Source organism: Durio zibethinus, chromosome 5 (genome assembly GCF_047325235.1).
Source record: "Durio zibethinus cultivar Kanyao isolate XHJ-2024 chromosome 5, ASM4732523v1, whole genome shotgun sequence".
Taxonomy (NCBI): Eukaryota; Viridiplantae; Streptophyta; class Magnoliopsida; order Malvales; family Malvaceae; genus Durio; species Durio zibethinus.
In genome coordinates this window covers 20,957,349-20,979,349 of record NC_143166.1, presented here as the reverse complement: position 1 = coordinate 20,979,349, position 22,001 = coordinate 20,957,349, and the positions used below count along the sequence as shown (strand labels likewise).

Sequence of the window (22,001 nt, the reverse complement as noted above, 5' to 3'; positions counted from 1 at the left end):
CCAATTTAATTTGGATTTTTATATGAAATCTTATTTTGTAATAAACAATTTAGGAATCCAAATTCAAAAAGAATTATCATCAAACTAAAGCTTGGCTGAAGCCTATTCATAATAGGAAACTAAGTTACGGCCAGAGTAGTATTTATGGTAACTTGTTAGGAGTATTTATGGCAACTTGGTAGTTTTGGCCACAACATGCGATGCCACCCTTACTAGTCACCATTGGAGAGTTCTAAACTCTTTCCCATGCTTCTTTATGCCTTTAGCCATGATTCTTCAATCACAAGTAGCAATTACTTTGACTTCTACAAAAACAATTTATTAAACTTGGTGATCAAGAAAAAAGCAAATCTTGAAATCTTGGCAAACAAGTTTCCTAAGATTCCCAATATTGATTACCAAGTAGATTTTCATCAAAATCTTAGTGAACAAGTTTTAAATTCTCTTAACATTTAAGAATACCACCTGTATTAAGAGAACCAATTGCTATAATCATATTAGGATAATTATGCATCATATGCATATTATACATGCCAAGTCACCACTAATAGATTTTTTGATTGAACTTGTTAGTAACTTTTGAATGACCAAATCAACTTCAAAAATTATCAAATTTTTACACAATGATCATAAACTTCATAGCCAAATAATATTCCTAGAGTGAGAAACAATTTTCATAATATCACTATAGCATAATTTTTCTAATATGGACAGATTACAAACAAAAAATTCATACATCATGCAAACAACGTCCAAAAATTATAAAACCCATACCTAATCATCCTAAGACATCATGAATTGATATTCTAAAAGAATCCAATCAAAAAAATATAAAAAAAGTAATTTTCTAGCCTCTACATCATAGCAATAAATTGCAACCAAAACTATTTTGATATCATGAACAACCAAACAAACTTCTAAGTTGTTTAATCTATTTTGCCAAGGCTTTGATCCCACTTTAAGGGAATTAAGCATCAATAATTAGAGTTAAAACAAAAAAATTTTAAAATTTTTTAATTCCCTAAAGCTAAGATCAATCAACAAGATTATGTAAACACATAATATATACAAACCATATAGGTTTTGACTATAGAGTGTACCTTGTGTGCCAAAACTCTTTTTGTTCAAGGTATTAATCTTCCAAATGGTTTCTCAACTCAAAAAGCTACCCAAGTGTGTAGCCTTTAATAGTGACCTATATGAACTTTTGGGAAAGAACCTTCTTTAAGATAGGGAAAAACATAAGCTACACTCTAGCAAATGAGTGTTTGCAAAATGTCTTATTTTCTCTCAAGTTTTTGCTCAAACTTCTTTTAGCTTATTTTTGTATCAAGTATAAGAACAATAAAATAACTTAAATACTAAAACTTGTAAATAAAGCTTTAAGAAAAATAGATCTTGAATGAAAGAATGTTTATATTAAGGAAGGAAATAATTTAGAAAATAGTTTAGTTATAGCTACTTTATCACCTTAGCTAAACTATAAAAAAAAAACTTAAAGAAACAAAAAACTAAGAAAAACCAAAAATAGAAGAGAGGAGATTTGTAGAATCGGATGTTAAATACAAGAGAAAGCATCCATGTTTATAATAATGGGTTAGGCTATGGGATTTGGATTACAAAAGTTCTTTTCCTATCAAAATTTAAGAGATAAAAGTTATCTTAATCTTCAAGTGGTTGGCCAAACATGGAGTCCTTGGATTTTAAAGAGTTTTGGCTAAATGGGTCATTTTAGGATTCAATCTTATCCATCCAATGTCTTGTATGATTGATCTTGCATTCATAAAAAATGCTTTGGCTAAACATAATCTATCAAGACCATGTAGTTGTATCTAATCCAAACTCTTTTGAACAAAAGATCAAAGAGTCTTTTCTTCCATAATAAGTCTTCCATTGGTGATCAAAAAGTCATTGTCTTAGTAAATCTCTCTTAGCTGAATACAATGAGAAACCCTTCTTCAAATATAAGTCTTTAATCTTTAATTGTGTATAGGAGTTCTCTTGTAAATAGGATAATCGAGTGCGTGTAGAAGTTCTAGTGCCATTAAAATTCCTTAACCCACGTAAATTTAGGAAACCAAATACTAATAAAATTTAGCTAATCTTCATTTAACATGGCCCAACAAGACAATGATTAGGCTTGTCCTAATCTTGTATGGGTTTGCATAGAATTTATGTCTAAGTACATAAAACCTAAAGATCAAGAAAACAAACATTAAAGGCACCAAATTTTATCAAAATTCAAAATTTTTGAACTAAAAAGAACTTGTAAAATACTATACATTTTAGTGCTATCAATAACCATGTACTATGCTTAACAACTTTTTTCAATGTCCTTTTATTGATAAAGCATTTACTAGGAACCATTTAGGAACATATAGCTTTTATGCAATGATGATCTTATAATTACAATCTCATTGTAATTCCTTTACAAAAGTTTATTTATATTTTGAGGACATGATCATATAAGCATCAATAATGAAATTCATGTAAACAAGCTTTATGGTAAATAAACAAGACTTTTATAAAATATTAAATATCAAAGTACTACAGATATGATAATGTCTTTGCCAAAGAATGATTCGGCTTGAAGGGCAAATACCAACAACTTCATCTTTTTCTTCTAAATGTTTTTGTCTTTTTGTTTTTGAGCCTTTACCAACCATTCAAGCATTCAAAGGTTTACAAAAGATTAGCAATATTAGAAATCCTAAACAATAGCTTGTCTAAATGGAAAATGTTTAGTCGCTAGTTTGCTAAAATGGCTATGGTATGTCAATTAGCTTTTCAAAAAATACTAACAATAGCCATTATTCAATCATTTGCAAGTCGCTTTATAGATCACAAATATAAATACAAATTGATTTCATGTTAAGCAGATTAAACCAATTGAAAATAACAGCTCCATTGTTAAGCAAAATTTACCTAGTAAAGTTAGGATCATAACTTGGAATACCTAGTAAATATGAAACTTTATGATTTCACTATAAAAGTGATACTTCTATCTTTGATGTATACTCCCTTTCCTGAGCTAGTGTGCTTGCAATCTATGAAAAAAAATTTTATGCATTTAGCCATTCATTAATGTTATTAAAGTAAATTAAATGTTAATAAGCTTAGCATAGTCATTTTATTCCTTTTATCCTCTCAAACAATAATTATGGAAAAATGAAATTCTAAAGTTAAATGAGACTTGTTATCAAATAAGTAGTTGTAGCTACAAGGCTAAGAGAGAAAGGAAGGGTGGCAAGGTATCTTCTAAAAATCCTTTCATTTCATATATTTGCTTGAATAATCACTTGCTAGTTGTTAAGGTAGTTTTTCTTAAATAATGTGATAGTCAAGCTTAAGATTCATGACTAATAATTTACAAATAATAGTTATGATATTAATCATAACTAAGTTCACTTTATTAAGTTCATTTTTTAATGGCTTTATATTTATAAGTAACCTTATTTCCATAGTGTACTATGATTTTTTGTCATAAAACCAAGTCACATATAACATAACAGAGGTTTGAAGATGTTAATGTTACTAATGTTTTTAATTCTATATGGGTGAGAACAAGTGCTTTTGTGAAGGATTTTTTCTATCTTTTTTCTTTTATCTATAAGGAGACAACCTTTGATGAAGTTCAAAGGTAAAAGAAAGAAAATGAAGTTTTAAAGCTAGAAAACCAATGGCTTTTGTAAAAATAATTCCATATTCTTATGAATTACTTATCTAGAATGGTTGGATTGGTTTCTTTTTTTTTTTATAGCAAGCAGTTTCTACTTTTACATATAGTGTAAGATTCTTTTCTGCACTTCAATAAAAAAAATCAATTTATTAATAGATTGCTATAGTTTTTCTCTTTTCTTTACTTCTAAAGCCTTTCATTGCATAGTATGTTTTAGCTATTAGCAATAGGAGTAATGATTAATATCATGACTAAGAATTTACAAATAGAGAAAGGGAAACATTAAATTGAGATAAGAGCAATGATTCCAAGGAAAATGAAATTTCATCTCAATTGGGAACGTTTGTAATTGTGAATTGCATTTAAAAGTCCACATTAGTAATATGGATCCATTAAATTGATTCCAATAATTATGAAATTTTGCATAGTTGACCAGGTATATTACCAATGAATTGCATTTAAATTTATTTGCACATTTATAAGTCATCATCAATTTAATAGAAATAGTATCAATGAAAGGACATCCACAAAATCAACAAGTGATAGTGAAGTTCATACAAGGCTAATGCCAAGGTGTTCCTTAAGGATTGAAATAGGACCTAAAGACTTGGTAAATAATCAAGTAAACCCAACTTTTATTTTTTTCAAGGCTATTTTCCTCCTATCTTTTATTTAATTTTCCTATTGTATCTATTTAGTATTTAATAAATGTTGCTTTAGTCTTTATCAATTACCCATCATCTTTGCATCATTAAGCTTAAGTGTTTTATTCGGCATTAAAATAAGTTTGTTCATATTTAAAAAGTCATTAATTTTCAAGTTCCCTTTTAAGGCATCTGTTGATCAGAATGGATTTTGCTTATTTTTTTAAAAGATTTTTTATGTTTTGTTAAATGTTGGATGTGAAGAAAGACATGAAAACATGAACAAACAGTGAGATAAAAGTAGCTAAGACTTTTTGTACCTCTCTTGAACATTTTGAAAAACGGTAGGATGCTATTTTTTTAACTTTTCATACCATTTAAGGGAAAACTATAAATTTGATCTATATTTTTTATTTAGTGATTTAGATAGCTCGATTCTGTAATATTATACTTCTCTAAATGGTTAAACTTGATTGTCAAACTTTGTTTGTGTGAAAAAGTTAGCGATTTTAGTGTTTTTCAAATTTGTCATGCCATTAAAGGGTGAATCATAAATATGGTCATATAATTCTAATTTACTGATTTAAATAGCTTGATTGTATGATATTACACTTGTTTGAATAGTTAAACTTTGTTGTCACACTTGGTTTGTGTACAAAGTTAGTGTTTTTTCAAACCATTTGTGTTGTTAATAGGTGAAATAGTAAATATGGTTATATATTTCTAATTTACTAATTTAGGTAGCTTGTTTGTATGATGTTATATTTGTCTAAATAGTAAACTTGGTTACATGCTTGGTTTGTGTCAAAAAGATAGTGGTATAAGTGTTTTTCAAACTTTCATGTCGTTAAAGGGTGAAATCATAAATATGGTCATATATTATTGATCTAATAATTTGGATAGATTAATTATATGATGTTACAATTGTTTGAATGGTTAAACTTGGTTGCTATGCTTGGTCTGTATGAAAAAATTTAGTGGTTTTTATGTTTTGAGCACTAAAATTGTGCTTAATTAAATTCATTATTGGAATTACTATGATTTCTCTTATTTATTATTAATTTGTAGGAAGTTGAGCAAGGTGAAAATGAAAGTTCAACTTGTGGAGTTATTTTAAGTAACTCCAAGAAGGATGGCTTTTGTTAAATTTCATTGTATAATAACTTGTTAACTTACTTAAACAATTTATGTATTTTAAATGTTTTATAATACTTAATTAATAATATTGAATTAAATTTTATATGTTCCTATTTTATGTTTCGACGTTAAATGTAATTATTTGCTCCTTTTTTATCCTAATAAAAAATATATAAAAAATAAATATTCAAAATTTAATGTCATTTGTTGGAATAAACATTGTTGAATGTCTCTATATAGCAACATTTGTTGTGAAAAATTCTGTTAAATAATGAAAAATAATGGAATTTGAAAAAACAAACGCTACTATCTTTCGCCATTTAATGGCTTTTTTTTTCAAGAAATGCCATTAAATGAAAATTTCTCACCTTCCTAAATTGTATATCTAGGTGTTTATGCAACGCTACTAAAAGTTAAAAAACATCATTATTTTTAACAACATTTTTTCAAAAACATTGCTAAATTTCTTAACATGTAAATAGCTAATGTTTTTAGCGGTGTTTTTGTGATACGATGCTAACATGTTATGACATTTATAAACACTGCTAAATAGTAAAAAAAAAACTATGCAAAAAGCTAATTTCTTATAGTGTTTGTAGACTTTCTGCATAAGGTTCTTCTTCTTCTTCTTCTTCTTCTTCTTCTTCTTCATCCTTTCCTTTCCTTAGGCATTTCCATTATGGACTTTACACATCTTTAAGCACTACCTTTCTTTATGTAACATTAATTTTATCAAAAACAATATGAATGGATTCTTCAACAACTAGGGATGTTCTATTAAAAATTCTATAGGCCTTTGAGTTATTTGCATAAACCATGAAATGTTTGGTATCAAATTTTCTAATGGGGTGTTTTCCATTAAAGCAAAACATTTACAACCAAAACTCCCTAAACAAGAAATGTTTAGATTTTTTCCTTTATAAAGCTTATATGGGGTTTGGCAAGCAAAGGTCTTATAGAAATTCTATTCAAAATATAGCAAGTAATGTTTATGAGTTCAACATAAAAATATCTTCAAAGGTTATTTTCACAAAGCATGCTCCTAGCTATTTCTTTTAAAATTTTATTTTTTTGTTTCAACAACACCATTTTGTTATGGTGTTCTAAGAGAGCTGAAAAATTACAGTCAAAACTTTTTTAGAGTAAAACTTTTCAAAACCTTTGTTTTCAAATTCACTACCACGATCACTTCAAACATACCAAATGCTTCATCTTTATGACCAAGAAGATACATACAAGTATATCTAAAAAAATCATCTACAATTACAAAGCCATAAAATTTACCACCCATAGGCATCACATCCAATGGTCCAAACAAATCAATACGAAGTAGTTCAAGTGGCCTAGAGGTTGAAATCATATCTTTTGATTTAAAAAAGCTTCTAGTTTGTTTTTCAAATTAACATGCAACACAAACTTTTTCTTTTTTAAATTTCAGTTTGGGAAGGTCAAAGTCTAAGTCATTTTTCAAAAGTTTGGAGATTGTTTTCATGCTTGCATGACCTAATCTTCTATGCCTTAAGCAATTATCACATAATCATTTACCATTAAACAAGATTTCTTTTAAAAGTCAATTTCATCAATGAATATAACACGAACCTTTTGAAAAAAATTTCCAACATAAATGACTTTGTTACAAGATAAATTAACTATTTGGCATGAATGAGAATCAAAACATACTCTAAATCTATTGTCACAAAGTAGACTAATGCTAGTAGACTAATGCTTAGCAAATTATGTTTTAAACCTTGAACAAATAAAACATTTTTAATTTGAGTTTGAATAGTATTATGATGGTCCTAATTCTTAGTATTTCTCCCTTAGAGTTGTCACTAATGTTACACTACCATTTCTCTTCTAGTTAAGTTCCTTGAACAATTTTTCATTTCTAGTCATGTGTCTTAAGCATCCATTGTCTAAGTAATAGGGTTTCTTAGTTTTTGATTGAGCCTTTAAGCGTGTCTCATTTTGTTCTTACTCAACCTACATGTATAAAAATTTAGTTTAAAAGTTTAGATACCTATACTTTAATGGGTCCTTAGGGATTAGTGAAAATGTGAGAACTTTTAGGAACCCCATACTTTCTTAATCTTTGTATATCCAACATTGTAATAGCAATCATATGATAGATGACCTTTTCTTTGATAGATATAGCATTATTTCGGAAAGTAATATATTTTGTTTTTAGAAAAAAATTTTATTAGCCTTCGAAATCTCATTATATTTCTTTTTAATTGAAATTTTAATAGTATAATTTTTATTTTAAGTAGCACTCAAGGTTTTAGCCTTGCTTTCTAATTTCAATTTCAGTTTTTCGATTTCTTCTTTTAAAAATTCCAATTTTTAGGAAAGAATTATTTTCAAGCACATTATTCAAAATTTCCTTAGTTTTTTTTAAATCCAAATTGACTGAAGCAATCTTCTTTTAAATATCTTTACACTTATGTCAAAGTTTTTCAAAATCATTAAAAAGATTTTCGTACTTAGCTTTTAATCTTCATAGGAAGTATCTATTTGAATAAAACATACCTCATCTTCATTAGATTGGCCTTGACCTCCATTTTTGGTTTATCTTATGAAGCAAATGGATCACTTTCAGACCATGTTACCATCATAGCCTTCTTTTTCTTTTCCTTCTTAGACGTTTTATTTAGTACACATTTAGACTTGACATGTCCCAATTGTTTGCAACCATAGCACACAATTTGATAATTCTTTGAAAAGTTATTTATGAATTTATCTTTTTTGATATTCTTTTTTTTGAATTTTTTATTCCTTTGGTTTAGCAACTTTTGTACCTTTTAGCTAGCATAGAAGTTTCCTCCCTATCATCATCATGTGATGTTTCAACTAGCTCATTTTCAAGTGAACTAATTTTTAATGCAATCCATTTTTTTAGGTTAAGGGCTATTTTTTTTTTTCATCTTTTTCTAGCTACTTTATTTGCAATTCATATCTAAAGAAGGAGCCGTAAACTTTATCAAGCACAATTCAATTGAGATCCTTTTTCTCTTTCATGACAGTAACTTTAGGACTCTAAATTCTTGAGAGACTTTTGAGTAACCTTATCACCAATTCATCTTTTGGAATCTTTTTTGTCAATTGTGCCAATTAGTTTGTGATAATAGTATATCGATCAAACTATGAAGTGATGGTTTTATTTAAATACGTTTAGAACATTTCATATTAATTAGATAAAAATGTAATTTTAGATTTTTTACCTAAGATGTTCCATCATGAATGACCTTTAAATTATCCCAAGTTTCTTTTATAGATTAACAGGTGGACATTCGATTGAATTCAATTAGATTGAGTGCACAATGAAATGTATTAATTGCCTTGAAATTGATTTGTATTCTCTTCCTATCTTCTTCTTCACTTCGTAATTTTGAATCTTTTTCACTAAAAGCTTTTCAAACTTTCATTGGAATAAATGGACCATTCAATATTACATCCCATATCTTATACTCACTTATTTTAATGTAGATTGACATTCTTGTGCTCTAATATTAGTAATTTGTTCCATCAAATGAAGGAGGTCTTGTTGTGGGTTATCCTTTAGTATAGCTAACATGTGTACTTGAAGATGCCATGGATCTCTCTTGAGGATGTTAAGCCAGTAAAATCAAAAGACTAGCTCTAATACCACTCGTTAGTCCCAAGTTGACAAGCCATTTCTTTATTGTCAAAAATGTCCAAAACATAAAAAAATGTACTGTATTATGTCACCAACCTAGTAATAAACAAATACATAATTTGGTGATAATAGAAAGAATAAAAGGATGTCTTCTTTGTTTTTGTCAATAACATTCCACCAAAAGTCCACTAGAGGTGGCTATAATAGATATTTCAACACCATGGAAGAGTGGTGAATATGGTCATTTCGATGAATATGGTCATTCCTATAAGAAGAGTTCAAGAAGAAGAAACTTTGGTTTTATTTGTTTTGCTAATTATGAAGGTGCAAATGGAACTACGGATAGGATGAACAACATATGGCTCATGGATCATATAATTAAGGTCAATCTTACTAAATTCAAGGATACATCATTGTATTAGAAGAAAATGTGTCTGAATGAGAAACATGCTTAGTTTATTGAGAATCCAAAACAAATACGAGGGAATGGATTCTTTCTAACATGGCTATTCAAGAGAATTATCTAGAAAAAAAATGAGAGATAGAATAAGGAAAAAAATGATGGCTGTTAAAGAAAGGTGTACTAATGAGGTTGAATAGGAAATTGGAAAGGTTGTTAAGTTGCAGTATAAAGCTTGTAAAGTAGAGGTTGATGTTTAGGTTATGTATAAATTGGAGAAATGTGTGTATGCATACTAGAGGTTATTATAAAGAAAACTGATTGCAAGAAAATTTTAAGATGCAAGTAGTTTTTTATATTCATGTTAAGAAAATTTTTAAAAGGTAATTTCTAATTAAGTTAGATAATGAAGAAACAAAAAAGGTGATGAAACAAAGTGGTTGAACTTGGCTTAAGGAGTGATTCATAGAAATTAAGTTATGTTAAGAGTTAGTTGATTTTAGATATAAAACCACTTGGATTATGACCTTTAAGGTGCCTCTTCATGTTTGAAGTTATAATACAATCAAAGTATTGCTAATAACTAAGGTAAGTTTATTTCCATAAATGGAAAAACACTAAATTAGATTGATTTTAATAGGGTGCTATTTTTACCATGACCAATTAGTTCAAAAGATTGATGAAGTGATTAATATTAAGTGCAATGGAAAGTTATTCCTTGTTTGAATGACTGAAGTGGGATCAAATATTATCACATTGTTCAATTGTTATTGTAACTCATTCAAGGTAGAAGAAAAAGATATTATGCTTTGTTTTCAAATCAATTATAGTGACTGTATGTTCTTAGATAAAGATAATGACAAGGAATTCAAAAGCTGTATAGTAATGAGAAAGAATAGGACAACAAAGGTGATGTTGGGAGTAAGGAAGAGGAAGATGTGACAGATTCCAATGATGCATGCATGGTTCTTGAAAATAAAGGTATAAAAGGTGTCTCTAATAAGATGAAAATGTGGTAGATTCTAATGATGCATTCATGGTTCTTAAAAATAAAGGTATAAAAAGAGTAATGTAAAAAATATTTTTGAATTAATACCTAACATAGACAATATGGTAGTTAGGAATAATGAGAAGATTTTGAATACTCTAGCATTGGTTGAGAACCCAAATACTATTGGGTGCAATAAGCTTGACATATCTCTAAAATGTACTAATAAAGAAGGGCCTTTCATTGGGGTTTTAAAAAAGGGAGATGCTAATAAGAATGAGGTTATGGGAATGGAAAATGGGGATGTTATCAAGAATGCCATTGGTTTTATGAAAGGTTAGTTAGGTATTGAGATGTGTAGTGAAATCCATTAAAAAGTAATAAAAGTTAACACTACTATCATCAATCAATACAAGACCTTAAAAGGTTAAAACCCTAGATGTTGAAGATGAGATTCTTAACAAAATCTCACATAAAAGTAAAATGAGGAGTAAAAAACACAAGAAAACTCAACCAAGAATGGGTTGAATTAGGTTAGGGGTTATGCTAATGAGTCTTTTTTGGATAGTGATCTTTTATATAGAAACAAAGTGATTACTAAGGAAGTGCAGAACTTCAATAGAAACATGGGTAAACTATTAGGCTTTTTTGCTAATTGTGATGATAAACTGGCTGAAAAATGGAAGGAATTGGTGGCTTCAAACTAAGAGAAAATATGTTGAGATAGTGATTAAGTCTTTAGATTGTCTTGATATTAATCCATCGAAAAACTATAAGCTTTGTGTTTGAGGGAAGGTAGTGTGAGGGATAAAGATTTTAGTTCAATTTGGAAAAAATATTTCTCTTATGGATGCTTGTGGAGTGGTAGGATTTGCTGCTTGTGTTGAGTTTATTTGATTCCTATGAATTTGCAGGGATGCAATCATTTAAGATTTCGTTGACCAGAAAGATGAAAATAGATTTAGTGGTTTCCTTTTGTTCAATTATTAAAGGTCAAGTTTTGACTTATAAGGACTAAGATGAAACATGATGAACAGAAGTCAAAAAATTCTAATTAGGTACTTAATTTTTTTTAATAGGCTACTATTTGTTGTTCTAGGTTGTTTTGATAATGGCTAGTTTAAAAATTCATTTTATGAATTTTGATTAAAGCTTAGATTGGGCATTCAATGTTATGCTTTTATCGGGTCCATGCCTCTATTATGGTGTTAAGATACTATGAGGCTCTTATCTCCCTTGTTATTCTCACTTTCCTTTTCCAAGGCGTAGGAAAAGAAATTAACTAAAGGTAAACTAAAGCCAGCTATTTGTGATGGGATGTCAAGGAATGCTAACATTAATATCTGGGCTCTATTCTTTGGTCTGGGGGGAGTTACAGATTACAATGTTAGCTAAACTATTAGCCATTAAGTTACTTAAAGGTTTTGTCCAAATTGATTGGAAGAATAAAGTTAACAATCAAATTTGATTACAAGATTGTTGTTAACTGGTGTAGAAAGGTTGAAGTCAACCATGGCGACTATGAAATGTCTTTTCCAGAATTAATTCCTTGTTGAGAAAGCTTGGTGTTATGAGATAGTCAAACTTTAAAGTTGTTTTGAAGATTTTTGTTAAGTCTAAAGACATGGTGATTCCAAAATATTTTTAAAGGAGATAATTTAATGGTTGATGCTTGAGCTTAGGTAGAAGTGGATAGAGTTGATATGCTCATAGTTTAGTGATTAAATGGTCATTGTTTCTAAATGTGTATATGGTTGAATGGATTTTTTTTTTCTGTTTCTTCTTGTTATTGTTTGCAACTATTCTGAGTTGTATGATTCCCTAATTTTCACCTTTCTTTTTTACCCATTAATAAAGTCTAGTCTTTGCAAAAAAAAAAGCGAGATGTGCTAGAGGGGAATAAATAACACTTTGCATGAATATTAATCAAGACTTGAATTGATTGATGATTTTAAGCAAAGTAAAAGATTTATTTGACCTTGATATAGTTGAAGGTAGAAAAATTGATTCTTAGAAATATACAGTGGTTAATCCTCCTTGACTTACATCCATTACCTTGACAAACCTAGCCAAGGATTTAAGAATTCACTATTTGGTGAAATTGCAGCTTTCACCAATCATTCTACAAACCAAGCTATCCAAGCTCAACACCCAAATCTCAAAGTGTATTCTTACACTGTGATACAAATGAACATAGAGAAAATGTAGAAAATAACTTAAATGATTAAATTACATAAGGTAGCTCACTGTAGAATTTAACTTAAATAATAAGAATGAAAGCACAAAAGGATTAAAGAAAAATATAGAGTTTTAAGAACTTGATTTTTCAAATTGCTCTTTGAATCTTAAGACTTCTTGGATGGGTTTATAACAGACGAAGACTTTTTAGCAATTGGGAATTTGATTTGGGCAATGAAAACAAAAAAGTTCACTTGCTAAAAAAAAAAAAAAAGCCATTAGAAGCATGATTTTATTGAATCATGGTAGTTAATTGCCATGGTCTTTGTAGACTTCTACAATGAAACATCATTTGGGCAGTCAAATACTATATATTGCTAATCGACTACTAATTGCTGCTTTTTATATAGCCAACAAGTGCATAGATCAAGTCATAAAAGAAAGTATTCAATTATCTTTTCCTTAGAGATTATAGAATGTATTATGGGTTATTCACAATTACCAAAGGTGAAACCCTAAGATCTTATATCTAAACAAATCGAAATTTAGGGCTTAGTTGTAAGGAAAAGTAAAGATTAAAAGCAATGTGTAGGCAAAGATCTTGACTTCACCAATTGTTACTTGGGAAGTAAAAGAATATTACAAAAAACTAGATCTAAGAAAACAATAATTGAAAGCTTGAAAAATAAAAAAACTTGAGAGGGCCGAATGCTTTAAGTCTTAAAATAAATATTGCATAAAAATAACTTAAAGAACAACAAAGAAAGAGGTTGGCTAAATCTTGCAAGAAATAAAAAAAAAAGCTTTGATTGATCTCAAAAAAATAATGCTTTTGCTGAATATAAAGAAAAGAAAACAAGAATTGAAACTTGAAACAAGAAAAGAAAGATCTCAAAAATAATACTTATTTGATTGAAATAAAATAATTTAAAGAAACAAAATATTTTGTGGTTATTAGCAAATTTATCACTTAAGCCAATAACTCACCTAAAGAACTAAAGAAATAAGAGGGGAGAGAAGTGAATGGGATGATGAAAATGAATGAATGGCTTTCCTATTTACAGTATAGGGTTTGGCCAAGGGGGGATAAGCTTTACAAGAGTTTTAATTTACTTCAAATGCTAAGGATAAAACTCAATCCTGATTTTCAAAGCATTATGGCTGAATGGGTCTCTTCATGGTTGAGTCTTGGGCCTTGTTTGAATCTTGATCAAATCTTGATAAATTTTCTTTTTTGGATTTCGCTAAGGCTTGAAATTTCAAAAGTAGTTTGATTCTTATCCAAGTCTTAAATTTCAAATGGATAAAATTCTACTTCAAGTCAAAATCTTCAAGGCTAAGCAACAAGCTTCATGGTAAGCTTCAAATTCCTCTTAGCCAAATTGACCTAGCCTTCATTGTAGAAATATTCATGGTAGCTCTCTTGGATGATTTTGGCCGAATAAGATTGTGCTTATAAAGTCCATGATCTTCCAAATTGAGCTTTTCCCTTGCATGATTGAATGAGTAGAGTCTTACGCAACACAATTGCTTCATGGCTAAGCAAAGAAGTCATGCTTGGATCAAACTTCCTTCTTGGCCAAACATGATGGAGTCCAAATGAGCTTTGAGTAGCATGCAACCTTTTTTGGATATGGTGAAATGCATCATGGGAGAGTTCTTGTATATGCGAAACTCTATGGTTACATGGATGTGGATCAAAGTAGGTCAACAATGAGCTTTTAAAATTGTAACAAAAATACTCATTTACATGCTTGCATGCATGGCTTTCATGAAAATGAAGTTTTTAAGCTTGAAAACCTTAAACCATGAAAATAACATGAAAAGCACCAAAAATCATACAAAATTGAAATTTTAACACCATTTTTGACATGTAAAAACATTATATATTTAGATGTTATCACACCCTACACTTAAATTTTTGTTTTTTCTCTAGCAAAACCTCAAATCAACAAAACTAAATAACATTTTAAATATTCACAAAGTCAAAAATTATACAAAACTCCTATCATGTACTATTGAATAATGCAAAGTTAAAATAAATATAGGGTCACAGAATTTCCTTTAAAAGCAAGCTTTCAATATCTTATGCTATTCACACATACAAATATACTCAATCTTTGATTGATGCATATAACTCAAGTAAACAAAACATAAAACACTTCATTACATTTCAATTCAAAGATAAAATAGACTTTATATGGTTACTTTCCCCATCCTTTTCCACTAATGTTAGACCTACATATTTAACTTAAGATTAAAAGGTCTTTTAAGCTTATAATGTAAGTCTTGGGTCAAAGTAAGAAAAAAGGAATTTTTAGGCTTAAAAACCCTATGCTTACTTTCTTTGAATTTCTTGGACTTTGAATAGTAAGAGCTTTTTTTGCAACTTTGACTATGAGGCATCACTTTATTTATTTATTTTTTATTCATGTCATTTTTTTTTAATAGCCATTTTTGGCTTTCTTAGGCTTTACCTTTCATGGTTGGCATTTTTTTTCTTTTTATTTCATTCCTTGTGCCTCTTTTCCATCTAAAATCAGAAACATGTCCATGTGTAAGTAAGCACAACGGGTTAGGTCAAAACAAAAGAAAAGATAATGATAATCAAAGAAAAGGTGATTGCACTAAAATTTTAGTATTTCCATGCTTATTTTAAGGGTAATTTTCCATATATTTTAGCTTCTTCCTTAGGATTATTGGCAAAATTACTCCTAAATGCACATTTATCTCATGTGTAGGTACAAATTGTGAAATAGATGAAATTTGGACATTTTTATACAAATTTGAAAGATTTTTGGTGCAATTTGAGCATATGGCCTAAACTAATGTCAATAGGCAAAATTGACACTTAGGGAGTTTTTTTTAACTTTCCTTGAATAATTTTTTTAGCATTATTTTCATAGTTTTTTATTAGTAAAATGAAGGATAAAAATGTTCATAAAATGTTTGAAATTTTTGCAAAAAAAAAATGAAAAAAAATGAAATGAACAAAACAAAGTTGGTGCATGGATGTGCATGTTACAAGCTGATTGAAAAATACCAATTAGAGGGGATGATGTGGCAACTTGAAGAGCTATGATTGGCTGTTAACTTGACTTTATGGACCAGTAAATGCACATGAAATCAAATGGCAATCTATTTAAGAATGCAGCCAAGCAACTACCATTAGTATACCCAGCACTACAATCGTGTAACTAATAGAAGAAAAAGGCTCTAGAAGCCTTAATGCTTGGAGATCTTTTCTATAATTTTTTTTTAAGACTTGAAGCTCCTCCCCTTTGCCTACAAATAAGGGGAGAGGGTTGGCAGTTAGAGAGAGTTAGACTAGGATTTAAAGTTTTTCTTCTTTAATTTCCTGTATTTTTTTTTTTTACAATTTTCATTTTCCTAGTTACCAAACACATTATTTTCTAGCATTTTCCCTTTTATTTTCATTGCAATCTTACTATTTCTCAAGTGTTTTCAAGTTTTCTTTCAAAATATTTCAATAAAATTTGCATTTGAATTCATTTTCTAGCTCAAATTTACTGATATTTCATTAATACTTAAATCTATTTTTAAATATACCAGTCTTAACCTAATTGAGTTTTTTTTATGATATCTCATTTAAATCTTAATATTTTTGCTCATTTTTTTTATAGTTTTCTAATTCAATTAGCTATAACATATTAAAAATTCAGCTTCAAAATCACACCACAACATTCCAGATCAAGCTTGGCAGTCGGCTAGATGCAATGACTATGCAGTTTTGGTTTTGATCTAGCAAGTTTGCATGGAACTGCTCTCTCTTTGTCAAGTTGTTTGCCTTCTTTTCAATCTAAATCTTTAGTTTTACTTGTTTACTTATTGATTCTTACTTGATTTAGTTTATTTCTTTACATTTGATTACTGCTTAGATCATATTTGTATCACATGCTTGTTTTTTGCGTTTTTGAGTGTTGTGTAGTTTGCTAGCCATTTTAGTTCTTTTTCCTTTATTTTGCTACAAATATTTTGTTGAATCTTGTAGAAAACTCATTATTGAATCTTTTTTTAAGTTTATTTTAAGGTTATGTTCTTTAGAAATTTCCATATTTGCAATTTCCTCTTGTGATTTGGTTAAATTCTACTTTAGAGCAATTTTTGTTTGAAGAAATGTCAGTTCCTTCATATGACTTTTATGCAATTTTTTATCTTCTCTTTACTTTCTCGTATTGTTCCTTAGTTAAACTTTAAATTCCAACTTATGTTAGTTCAAATTGCATCAATGAGATCTAGATCAATAGCTTCAAACTCAATTTACAAAATTTCTACTAGTTTTGGATTTAACTTTCTTTCATTGATTCTTGCAATTTTTCTTTAATTCTTGTTCTACAATTTAGTTTTTCTCATAATTCTTTTAATGGTCTTTCAATTTCTAGTTTATGTTCCATTAGTTTTATACAATTTAAAATCAGACTTTTAGCTAGAAGTCATGGGTTCCAAGTTGCACTCATGTTCAGCTTTCAAAGATTTAGCATAGGTTTTATAATTCCTTTTCATTAAGTGCACCATATTCTTGTTTCTTCTTCATTCATTTGCTATTTTTTTACTTTACCATTCCATTTCTTACAAATAGAAATAAATTAGATATTCAATTTTTGTTGACTCTTGGTTTTTCTAGATTTGTAAGCTTATATTTAGTTTTTGCACGTCCTTTGAATTGTGTAATTTTGCTTCTTAAATTTTCATCTAAAATTTGTTTTTACTTAGATTAGGATACTGTCACTACAATTTGCATCTTGTTTAGTCTAATCCTTTAGTATTTTCTTAATTGAAAGTTGAAGTTAGTTAAGGTTGTTAGTGTTTGGTTGTTAGTTAATTTGGTTATGTTTCCCTTAGTTGCTATTTTTGTTTCATTTTCTACTACTATTTTCAATTCCCAGTTTAGAATTACATTTTGATTTATGATTATTGTGTGATTGAACCAACTTTAGATAGGATATAGGGATAATAGGTACTTTGGCTTGGAATCTTTTTAACTAATTCTTATGGGATCAAAATTTAGGCTTTTTAGCCTCTATTATTGCTTGAATGGCACTTGCAGAGTTTTCCTAATCAAAAGGCTTATTGGCTTATTATGTGGCTAAAATAAACAAAGAAAAGGATTAATATAAAAGGCTTAAAGTAAGGGTACTAAGGATGTATTATCACAAGGCAATTTGAAAAAGGTTCAAACGATCCAAAGAACTACCTAGATCATCTCTTGAGTCAAATACAGTCTAGGATTTCACCTCAAAGGTTAAGGAGGTGAATTCTAAAGCAGTTATTCAAATCCTCAAATCTCATGCAAATCCACATTTTACAATCTTTCACAAAAATCATAGCATTTCATATAAAAAAATAAAAATATATGCAAAAAAATAATATCAAAGGAAAATACATGTTTAAGAATTCTTTTCAAGTTCCATTACATCCATACATAAACTCCATATCATATTTTAATCACTTTTAGAGAATATATGCAACTTTCAACTAAATGAACTTCATAATGATATTTAGTAAGTCACTTTGGTTTGAAAACGAAGATGGGTTAAAATTTCAAAATCTTTTAAGTTCAAAAAGTTTTCTTCCTCCCTTCCACTTGAATGGAACATCATATCAAAGCACAAACGAAAAAGAAAAACTCTCCAAATTTCTTTTCAAGACCAAATCTTAATTGCATGGGGCATTTCCTCGCTTCACTTTATCCCATAAAAAATAACTCAAATAAAAATATTAAAAACCTACCTATCCTAGCAAGAGATAAAGAAATAAAAAAGCATAATCATTAGAGTAAAACTTGGGTTACCTCTCAAGTAGCCCAATTTTGTTATAGCTTGACTATCCTTAAATATAAGTAAATCATCTTAGCCCTTTGGAGGCGAATTCTAGAGCACTTATTTAAATTATCAAATCTCATGGAAATCCACATCTTACAATCTTTCATAAAAATTATAGCATTTCATATAAAAAAAATAGAAACATATGCATAAAATCATATCCAAAGAAAAGATATGCTTAAGAATTCTTTTCAAATTCCACTACATCCATACGTAAACTTTATATCATACTTTAATCACTTTTAGAGAATATGTGCAACTTTTAACTATAACATCATAATGATACTTAATAAATCAATTTGGTTTGAAAGCAAAGATTGGTCAAGATTTCAAAATCTTTTAAGTTCAAAAAGTTTTCTTCCCCCCCAGTTGAATGGAACATTATATCAAAGCACAAAGGAAAAATAAATACTACCCAAATTTTTTTTCAAGGCCAAATCTCAATTGCATTGCTTCAATTCATCCTTTAAAAAACAACTCAAATAAAAACATTAAAAGCCTACCTATCCTAGTAAAAGAAAAAAAATAAAAAAGCATAATCATTAAAGTAAAACTTAGGTTGCCTCTCAAGCAGTGCTAGTTTGGCCTAGTTTGTCCATTTCTAAATATATGTAAATCATCTTACCCTTTTAGAGGAAGCTTACCTTGTTGCCACATTCTTTCTGAAATAACATAAATAGACTTAGCTTTAAGAAGTAGACCAGCTCTCTTAGTAAAGATCACATATATAGAACTTAAATTACTTATAAGGTTGACATGCTTAGAGCTAGGGGTTGCTAAATGATTTAGAGATTCAAGAGGTTTATCTATTAGGTTAGACTCTTCAAGGGTTCCCTTTACCTTGACTACATTAACATCTTCTTCATCTTTGAACACACTATACCCTTCAAATATAAACTATAGCTTCTTGTTTTTAAATTTAAAGGTAAAGCTAGCATCATACACATTTATTAAAACCTTGACAGTAAATAGGAAAGGTCTTCCTAATAGTAATGGAGTCTCATCATCCTCCATGCCTAAGATAACAAAATCTACAAGGAAAGCATATTTACTAACTTTCACTAAAACATTTTTCAACATCCTTTATGGTAACTTCGTAAACTGGTTAGCAAATTTAATGTTGAATTAGGCAGGCTTTAGCTTTCTACAACCTAGTTGCATAAGAATATTAATAGGTATTAAGTTTATACTAGAACCAATAACACAAAAAGCATTATGAAATTCTAAATTTCTAATTTTTTAAGGTATAGTAAAACTTCCTAGATCTTTTTACTTTTTGGGTAAAAGTTGTCAAAGTTTAGCGTTACAATCTTTTAATAATGTAGCTTCTTTTAATTCCTTGAGCAGTTCTTTTTGAATAGGCCTAAGGCAGGTGGTGTTATGTTAAAACACTGCCTATATATTTTGGCAGTCATCATTGGCCTTGATTAAACTTCTTTTTGAACCTCTTCTTTTTCTTATAGATTTTCTTCTTGTGGGTCTTCTTTTTGATCATTTTAGAATGTTTCACCTTAGACTATTTCTTAAGGTTCAAGCTAAATGCTTTTTAATAATGTTCTCCCTATTTACAATAACATTTGCCATTCTTCAGTAGACTATTCAATGTACTCTTTAAGATCTTCTTTATACTCCATTTTAGCATTTTCCTCCCTAAGGTCTTCCTCATAGGTTTTTCTATATTTATTTTCAAAGGCCTCTAATGCCATATGGTTAAAACCCTTTAGAATATTTTTACCAAATCTCAAAAGTTCATCATCTTTTAATATATTCTTCTTTGTTATAAATTCAACTTCAGGTTGTCTTATAAAGCTGGGGAGGTTTACTAATATAAGTTCATCCATGAAATCATCCTTTTCATCAAATCATCCATCCTAACATCTCCTAAAGAATAGATTGCATTACATCCCTTTTTGCCTAATCTTTTTAGGTTAAGTTCAATATTGCTAGGTAGGGTACCTAAAAAGAGGTTTGTTATGGCTTGGATGAGTTGACCTATTTGGTTTTCTAGGTTTTTGATGGATGCAGCTTAATTTTTGATATTGGCATTGTTGGCTTGCATAAGCTAGGTCAACATGTCTTCAAAGGTGAGTTTTTTTTCTTACGAGGGGTTGTAATTTGGTGGATTGAGGCAGTAGCTATTGTTTTAGTTGTTAGTGGATTAGTGGTTTGATTGGTTCCAAGAAAAGTTAGGATGGTTTCACCATTCAAGATTGTAGGTATTGCTATAGGGATTGTTGTTTAGTTTAGTTTGTTGGATGTATTAAAATGGTTCTACTCTAAATTGGCATCTTTTAGAGGAATGGGGTCCTTCATAGATATCACAAAAGATAAAAGGGCTTTCTATACATTCACATAGTTGGCTAGGGGTTGGTTTCTTAAGGCTTCAATTTTTTTGGTGAGGGCAGCGAGTTGGAAATTAATAGAAGTAATAGCATCAACCTCAAATAAACCAACAGACATTTTACTAACCTTTCTTTCCATGCCCCACTGGTAATTATTAGTAGCCATCTTTTTAATAAGCTTATTTGCTTCCTTAAGAGTCTTGCTCATAATAGCCTCTCTAGCAGTTAAGCTAAGGTGGTTCTCATAGGTAGTGTGAGATCATTGTAAAAAATCTTGATTTGGAGCCACTAGGGTAGACCATGATGTGGGCATTTTCTTAATAGCTCTTTGAATCTCTCCCATCCATCATACAACGTTTCACCACTAGCTTGCAGAAATGTGGTGATCTTATTCCTTAGCTTGCCATCCTGGCTAGTCAGAAAAACTTTGTTAAGACCTTTTGGACCAAGTTGTGATTGAACTAGGTGGTTGATTGCACATAAATTTTAGCTTTTTCATGCTCATTTTTAGTATAATTTGACTTATATTTTAGATTGTTCCTTAGGATTCTTAGCAAAATTACTCCTAAATGCACATTTATCTCATGCGTAGGTGCAAATTATGAAATTGAGGAATTTTGGGCATTTTTTATACAATTTAGAGGAATTTTTTGTGCATATTATGCAATTGGCCTAAGCTAGTGTCATTAAGGCAAAATGGATATTGAGGGAGTTTTCTTGATTTTTCTTGCATATTTTTTTTAGTATTAATTTCATATTTTTTGTAGGCTAAACATATTCATAAAGCTTTCGAATTTTATGCAGAAAAAAATAATAAAATAAATGAAAGACGTGCATGAATCAAGGATGTGTAAAAGTGCAAGGCTTGAACACTAAACTTGCAAGGTGTCAAAGCTGGGTTGAAGAAAACCAAATAGAATGGTTGAGCTGGCACTTTGGGAGGTTATGATTGGTCTTTAATTTAACTCCTTAAACCATAAATTAAACATGAAAGGCAACTTGCAATCTGTTGAGAAGAACCATCCAAACAATAAAGCACCAATAAAACCATACCAGTGCACCAGCCGTGAGACCATGGGAAGAAGAAGGCTCTGGAAGCCCAGCCTTTTGGAGACCTTTTTCAAATTTTTTAAGAGCTTCAGCTCCTCCCCTC

The 22,001-nt window shown here is 29.3% G+C and overlaps 1 non-coding gene across 1 annotated transcript; it reads left to right on the top strand.

Annotated features, from left to right (window-relative positions):
* Positions 1–21,143: 21,143 nt before the first annotated feature.
* LOC149518773 (small nucleolar RNA R71) lies at positions 21,144–21,250 on the top strand. The gene has a single exon (XR_016342547.1). It is a non-coding gene; the product is annotated as a small nucleolar RNA R71 (small nucleolar RNA).
* Positions 21,251–22,001: the final 751 nt, after the last annotated feature.